Genomic DNA, 7,990 nt, shown 5'->3' with positions numbered 1-7,990 from the left:
GGGGCTGAGGTTTTAAAATATTCTAGGGGGCGCTAGAGAGGCTATTGCGCAATCATCATGGTTTCCTGTTCAAGGGGCGGGCAATGATCGATCATAGTGATTTTCATGAACCTCGGATCAAATCTGTGGAATTCAGAGCCAAACGTATTGTAACGGCGTCACTTCTGACTTCGCCACGCCGCCACGCCCACATCCTCCAGGGGAAACGCTTTGCGCTTCAAAGCAAGTCAGACCAACTTGTTATCTGCCTTCTAACACAGGCTCATCCTGATTGGGTCAAGAGTGTCAGGGAGGGAGCATTCCAAGCAAAAAAACTCACTTCCTGTTCTGAGGGGGCGGGGCTTTGATGGCGTCAAAATTTGACCTCAGGGTATCGTCGGGCATGGGACAGTGATGACTCATGCCAAATTTGGTACAAATCTGTTTTTCAACGTGAAAGTTGTAGCGTTTGGAAATTTTTGGCGTGAAGCATAATTTTGAGGTCCGGCCCCGCCCCCTCAACATGCGTCGGTTTGCACCGTTTTGATAACTTTTGGTCCCCCATGCCTACTGAGCAAAATGGCGAAGGTTTGAAAACGATTGAGCGAAATCCCTAGGAGGAGTTCGTTCAAATTCGCCGTGTACGAAAAGTGAAAAACGGCCAAAATTGACCCTTTGACCCAAAATGGCCGACTTCCTGTTGGGTTTAAGGCATACCTCCAAGAGACTTTTTTTCATGATTCGGTGGGTTCTACATATGTACCAAATTTCAGCTCTCTAGGACTTACCAGTTGTCATATCTCACGTTAGGGGGCGCTGTGGAGCAGTTTGGCCACGCCCACTTTTGGTTCCATTATCATACTACTATTTCTCGCGGGGGACAATTTTGGGTAAAGTTTGGCTAGGTTTCAAATATGCTAACCCCTCCAAATAAGCGCTTAAACTTGGAAAAGAATAAGAAGAAGAAGAATAATAAGAAACGACACAATTACAATAGGCCTTCGCAGCGCTTTGCTGCTCGGGCCTAATAAACGACACAATTACAATAGGCCTTCGCAGCGCTTTGCTGCTCGGGCCTAATAATAATAATAAGAAACGACACAATTACAATAGGCCTTCGCAGCGCTTTGCTGCTCGGGCCTAAATAGCATAAAATACCGTTAGCAAGATTGTTTCAATTATTGAGCTTATTGACATTATTATTATTATTGTTGACATTATTTCCGTGAAGATCAATACATTTTGTGAGTCGGTGCATGTATGTATGTATGTATGTAGTCATTGACTTGATCTTTCCATGACTTACATGACAAGTTTATAATGTACCATCTTCATTTGATATTTACCTGTGGGTGGATGTGCCACCAGGTGAAGTGAGTTTTACATGGACAGCAGCAGTAGCAGCATCATCCTGGGTAACTTCCTGTGAGAGGAGAAGCTGCTGTTTCTGAGCTCTCTAAAAGCAGAATCCCTCTTAGCTGGTGCGGTGAAATTATTTCAGGTGAAGAGAAAAGGAACAACTCAACTTTTAAAGCAGCTGGTGTTGGATCCGAGGACAAAATCCTCCTGAGTGAAATGCTGCATACAAGTGCTCTGCTTTATGCAGAAGTCGGGACCCTCGTCTCTTCTGAACACTTGGATCCACTGCCTCTTTTGGTCTGGGTATGTCGTGAAAAACATGGTAGGACAGATACGGTTGTTTTCTTGCCCCACAAGAACAACCAGGAACTGAACAAAAGAAACCGCGCTGAGACTGAGCCATTTTCCTCACTGTCTAATGCTAACGCTGTAGCGATCGGAAGTTGTTGAACACCACATCCGCTTTAAAACGCGGAAGCGTAAAAAAGGTCTATTGGACGTCCAACTGGAACTTATTACTTTTGGAAAGAACTGGACTCAGGTTGGCCTCCACAGCTTATCAGTCTTAGCAAACACAAAAACAATCAGTTTTACAATTTTTTTTCATTCAACCTTTATTTAGACAGGTTAATCCCATTGAGCCTCGATGACTCATTTACAAGAGAGACCTGATTTCAACAAAGAAAGATGACAACAATGGACAACAGCGACAACAATAGACAATTATAAAAGAGGAGTACATTTTTTTTTTTTTTTACAAATTAAAATAAGATGGCAAAAAAGAAGCAAAAACAGCTAGATTATAAGGTGAATATAGAAAACTAAAAACAGAACATGTCTGCATTGGTCCCTGCCAGGAGTCCAACAGATTCTTAAAGCCTCTTAGAGAGGTCAAGGTCAAGAGCTTCAGATCTTTTTCAAGATATTCCAGGAAACAGGAGTGGAGTAGGAGAAGGCCCTTTATCAATCAACCTTTATTTATACAGGTAAATCCCATTGAGCCTCGAGGACTCATTTACAAGAGAGACCTGATTTTAACAAAGAAAGATGACAACAATGGACAACAGCAACAACAATAAGCAGTTATAAAAACTCATACTACAGTTTTTTTTTTTGTTTTTTTTTAACAAATAGGATGGCTAAAAGGAAAAAGGTAACAAAACCAAAAAAACTGCTAGATTCCGAGACAAATGTATAAAACTAAAAACAGGAACATGTCTGCATTGGTCCCTGCCAGGAGTCCAACAGATTCTTAAAGCCACTTAGAGAGGTCAAGGTCGAGAGCTTCAAATCTTTTTGTAAGATATTCCAGGAAACAGGAGCGGAGTAGGAGAAGGCCCTTTTGCCTAGTTCAGTCCTCACTGAGGGAACACTGCAGGTAATAATGTCCTGAGAGCGCACTCCGTAGCTGCACTCACACAGAGACATGTAGGAGGAGATGTATGAAGGCAGCAGACCAAGAAGTGATTTAAAGATGAAAATGTACCAGTGAGAGAGTCTGCGTGAAGTTAATGATGTCCAGTTAACCAGTGAATACAGGGTGCAGTGATGGGTACGATAATCACAGCCAGTTATGAATCTTAGTGCACCATGATAGACAGCATCCAACATCTGCAGGGTTCTTGTAGGAGCGTTCATGTAAATAATATCACCAAAATCAATTGAGGGAAGGAAAGTCACAGATACAAGGCGTTTTCTAGCATTCAGGGTTAGACAGGATCTGTTTCTGAAAAAGAAACCCAGTTTAACTTTCAGTTTCTTTACCAAGTTTTCCACATGGAGCTTAAAACAAAGATGTGAGTCGACCAAGATACCCAAATATTTATAGGAATCAACAAACTCAATGGGGACACCATTTGAGGATAAAATCGGAGGAAGAACTGCTGGGACCAACTTCCTATTTGAAAAAAGCATCCCTTTGGTTTTTTCGGCATTTAGGACAAGTTTGAGGTGAAACAAATCAGTCTGGATGTAGTTAAATGCAGATTTCAGAAGCTGGAAAGCCTTAGCAACTGTTTTAGCTCGACAATAAACAACTGTGTCATCAGCATAGAAATGTATGGATGCATTAGGGATGTTTTTACCTACATTATGTATGTAGATTGTAAAGAGGGTGGGTCCTAAGACTGAGCCTTGTGGTACACCATTGTTGACTGTTAAATAACTGGAGGAAGTACCATTATGTTGAACACATTGCCTCCGGTCTGAAAGATAGTTAGAGAACCAACCAATGGTGTGATCTGAGAAACCGATTTCTGAGAGTTTATGACACAAGATGTTATGATCCACAGTGTCAAAAGCTTTAGACAGGTCTAAGAAAAGTGCAGCACAATAATCTTTAGCATCCAGTGCTTCAACAACGTCATTAAGAACCTTCAGTGAAGCAGTGGTTGTGCTGTGTTGTTTCCTGAAACCAGATTGATGTGGAGGTAAGATGTTAAATGAGTCCAGGTAATTTTTGATTTGAGAGTTTATCAGTTTTTCTAGAACCTTGGCTAAAATGCAGAGTTTAGAGATTGGTCGATAGTTGTTCAGTGAGGTGGGGTCACCTCCCTTCAGCAAAGGAAGAACAGGAAGAACTTTAGTCTAGTTCAGTCCTCACTGAGGGAACACTGCAGGTAATAATGTCCTGAGAGAGCACGCTATAGCTGCACTCACGCAGAGACATGTAGGAGGAGATGTATGAAGGCAGCAGACCAAGAAGTGATTTAAAGATGAAAATGTACCAGTGAGAGAGTTTGCGTGACGTTAATGATGTCCAGTTAACCAGTGAATACAGGGTGCAGTGGTGGGTACGATAATCACAGCCAGTTATTAAGATACATTTTGATGTTGGAGCTGCAGAGTCCACCTGATCACAATGTACTTTTTTATTTTGACTTACTTACTCAAGAAATGTAATGATTAAAGTTCAAATATTGGCCATAGTACATTGTAACAAGAAAATAAATAAAATGTAGTTTCTGTTGGTGAGGAGACACCTGTGAATAGCTTGCACAGACTAAATATCTGAAAGTTTATGTCTGTATATGTGTTTTATGGCTCAAAGTGTCGGTACGTCCTTACTGTATCACGGTGTCTCTTAGCTGCTGTATTTCTGATTTGGACAGTAATAGCTGTCCTATTTAGACCTGTCACAGACAAGCAGTCAGTCAGGGAATCTGTTAACAGTTCAGAATGAACTCCGTCCCCTCTGGCTACTCACTCCTAAATCTGGCCATGAGTTTGCATAAGGGACAGAGTGGCGTCCATATTGTGTTTGTGGAATGAATTATGAATGTCATTGCATAAGCATGGTTGGTTTCTGGGGCATATCGCTCCAGCATCTACCCAGAGACTAAAGCATGAATACATTTACTCAGACTACACCGCATGGAAATGATACCGCAAAGCTCGCTGGCCTGGGTTTGTTTATGGTTATATAGAGCAGATGGACATGCAACATGGTCACATATCACACACATGAGTTCTGCTGCACACACAAATGCTCTCAGGCAGAAATGTAGCCCAATTTGAAGAAGATATAAAGCCACAGAAATGCATCATTATTTTTTCATAGCAATGTTGAAACAATGTCTTTAGGACATTACTGTATATTCCCCTTCAATCTAGCAGCTAGCATTGAAATGCAAGTGCTGGCGTTATTAAATGCTGTCAAATAAAGGTTTTCAGTGCTAACTGTGGGTAACTATTCTATATTTTAAGTCTTAGCTTTCAGCTGTAGCTGCAGACTACAGTAGCTTGGCTGGCTTATGTCAGCTATAGCCTAGAAGCAACAAAGTCTGTCCTTACTAACCCTCACTTTGTGAGCTTAAGTTCACATCCAGGCAAAAAGGCATTTGTCCCATCCTCTAAATATAGCTAGCAACAGATGCAGCTTGATGGGGCTCTCAACTGAAAGGGGTCCTGTAGACTGATTAAAGCAGAGCAAAGCATGCAGCCTTGACAGGACTGTTTGTTTATATCCATAGAACATGTAGGTTTCCAGCAGCACACATCTCACCAGCTTTCAAAGGTGATCCAACAATGAACCTGTGAAAATTAACATCTAAATATTCAAGGTTCAAGATTCTTTATTGTCATTCACGTCACATGTGGTACACGAGGTGGAACGAAATTGTGTACTCATTGTTCCAGTTACACTCAAAAATAGCAAAAATGTAAACTATATAAAAAAACTATAGAAGGATCTAAGATATACGCTAAACTGTAATAATTTATAAATATGGTGAAATTAAACAGCAGTCCAAGTCTGTTGTGAGCAGATGGGTAAAAATATAGCAGTTTATTGGTAAGACCATTTTATAATGTAGCATGTTTTTTATATCACTTCTTTTATTTACACTTCATTTTAAATGTTTTATATGATGTATACTGCTGTGTTAATTTCATATGTGTGTTTTCTTTAAAACAGGTCTCACTTGTAAATAAGTCCTCGTGACTCAATGAGACTAACCTGTATAAATAAAGGTTGAATGACTGAATGAAAAAATAAATCAGCAGCACAGATAAAGTTTCAAATCTCTTTTTAAAGTGGCATTACAGTGATAATCCTGGTTGGGGATTCATGAGTCTTAACAGCTTCAGGGTAGAAGCTGTTCCTCAGTCTAGTGGTTCTACACTTAATGCTCCTTAACCTCCTTCCAGAGGGGAACGGGGCAAAAAGTGTGTGCTGGGTGAGTGTGGTCCTTCATGATGCAGGTGGCCCTCTTCCTGCATCTAGAGGTGTAAATGTCTGTGATGGTGGGGAGGCTGACTCCAACAGACTTCTGTGCAGCCTTCACCACTCTCTGCAGAGCTTTTCTCTCTCCAGCTGTGCAGCTTCTGTGCCATATTTTCCCAAGATGGCAGTGCGCAGCAGCAGCAACAGCAGCAAAAGCAGCAGCAAAAGCAGCAGCAAAAGCAGCAGCAGCGCAGCGGCTTCTCTCACTCCTGGTGAAAACCCAGATATTTTTAAGCATGTGATGTATAGCTGAAATGAACTTACTGAAAAGCCAAATATTCAGTATTTATTACATTTAAATTAGATAAATGTAAATATTCAACCGAACATGTTTTTGTTTTGTTTGTTTGTTTGTTTGTTTCTGTGTTTGTTTTTGCAGCCTTGCATCCATATATTTTAGGATCCCCAACTAGGGATTGTTTGAAAATGGGTACAAGAGTGAAAAAGTTTTGAAAATCTACATTTTACCTGTTATTGTAAATCACACGGGATGATGATCCTGCTGTAATATAATCTTCCATTCAAAACATGGATGGTTGTATAAAATGTTCACATTGGTTTTGAGCATGCATAAAGCTTCTGTATCTTGGTCTTGGTGCTTTATCATTGTGGTGGCAGCAGGGGCGGCTGTGGCTGAATGGTTAGAGCAGTCGTCCTCCAGCGTGAGAGTTGGGGGTTCGAATCCACCAGCAGTCACATGCCAAAGTGTCCCTGGGCAAGACACTGAACCCATCATAGCCTCTGATGTGTGTCCCATCTGTGTATGAATATGAGCTAAAAGCACTGATTAGTCTCATTAGAATGATTTGTTCAATTAGCTTTGTAGAGATCCAGTAGAGTGCTGTATGAATGGGTAAATGAGGACACAGATTGTAGTGTAAAGCGCTTTGAGTATCTTGAAATAAAGAAAGGCGCTATAGAAGTATTTACCATTTACTGGGATGCTGAGCGCAGTGTTGTGACAGCAGTAGTAGTGTATCAGTTATGTGGATCCTATGTGGATTCAGGTAGTTTGATCATGGAGAATTAAAAGGAGGACTGGCTGCACTGCATTGGCTCTCCTGCCTTGACTACAAACGTTGATCATGAAAAAGTCACGAAAGTAACAGTGCATGTTCTGACGTGGTGGTATGACATGGAGACGTATAGTGAGGGTTCAGTAGAGTGTTTCAAGGATGCAGAAAGAACCAGGGAAAAACTGAGGGTAAGAGTGTAACAGCATCATGACAGCTACATCACTGAAGGGTTTCTAAATTTTCTGTGATCCAGACATGTTCGAATATGTTGCGGAAATTGTGGAGAGCACTGAAAAATAATGTCAACAAATGTGAACAGGGCCTAAAGTGAACAACAGGATTGATTCACTTATATTTAAAGGACAATGTTAGACATTTATGTGCAAATTTGTTTAAATTAAGCATAAAATTGTATGTACTGTATGTTCACAAATGACATAAATCTAACTACTTTTTCTGAATATTTGACTTTGATAAATGAGTTGAAATGAGTTTTGTCTGCAGGGTAGCTGAACTCTCCCTTAGAAATGGGTTGAACATTTCAGTCATCTGGGAGAGGCTTGGGAGTAGAGCTCCTCCACACTGAAAGAGGTCAGTTGAGGTGGTTTGAGCATCTGGTAAGAACACCTCCTAGATGCCTCCCTGGGTAGGTTTTCTGTGCATAAGAAGGAGACCCTGGGGAAGACTCAGGACATGCTAAAGAGATCATGTCTCTTGGTTGACCTGGGAATGCCCTGGAATTCTCCCAAAAGAGCTAATTGTGAAAAGAGATGTCTGGGCCTTCCTAAAGCTGCTGCCCCCATGATCCGACTCCAGACCAAGCAGAAGATGATGGATGGATGGATGGATGGATGGATGGATGGATGGATGGATGGATGGATGGATGGATGGATGGATGGATGGATGGATGATA

Source organism: Nematolebias whitei, chromosome 10, assembly GCF_014905685.2.
Source record: "Nematolebias whitei isolate Nwh7 chromosome 10, NemWhi1, whole genome shotgun sequence".
Taxonomy (NCBI): domain Eukaryota; kingdom Metazoa; phylum Chordata; class Actinopteri; order Cyprinodontiformes; family Rivulidae; genus Nematolebias; species Nematolebias whitei.
The sequence above is the reverse complement of the archived record's forward strand: the minus strand, read 5'-3'. Positions refer to the sequence as shown.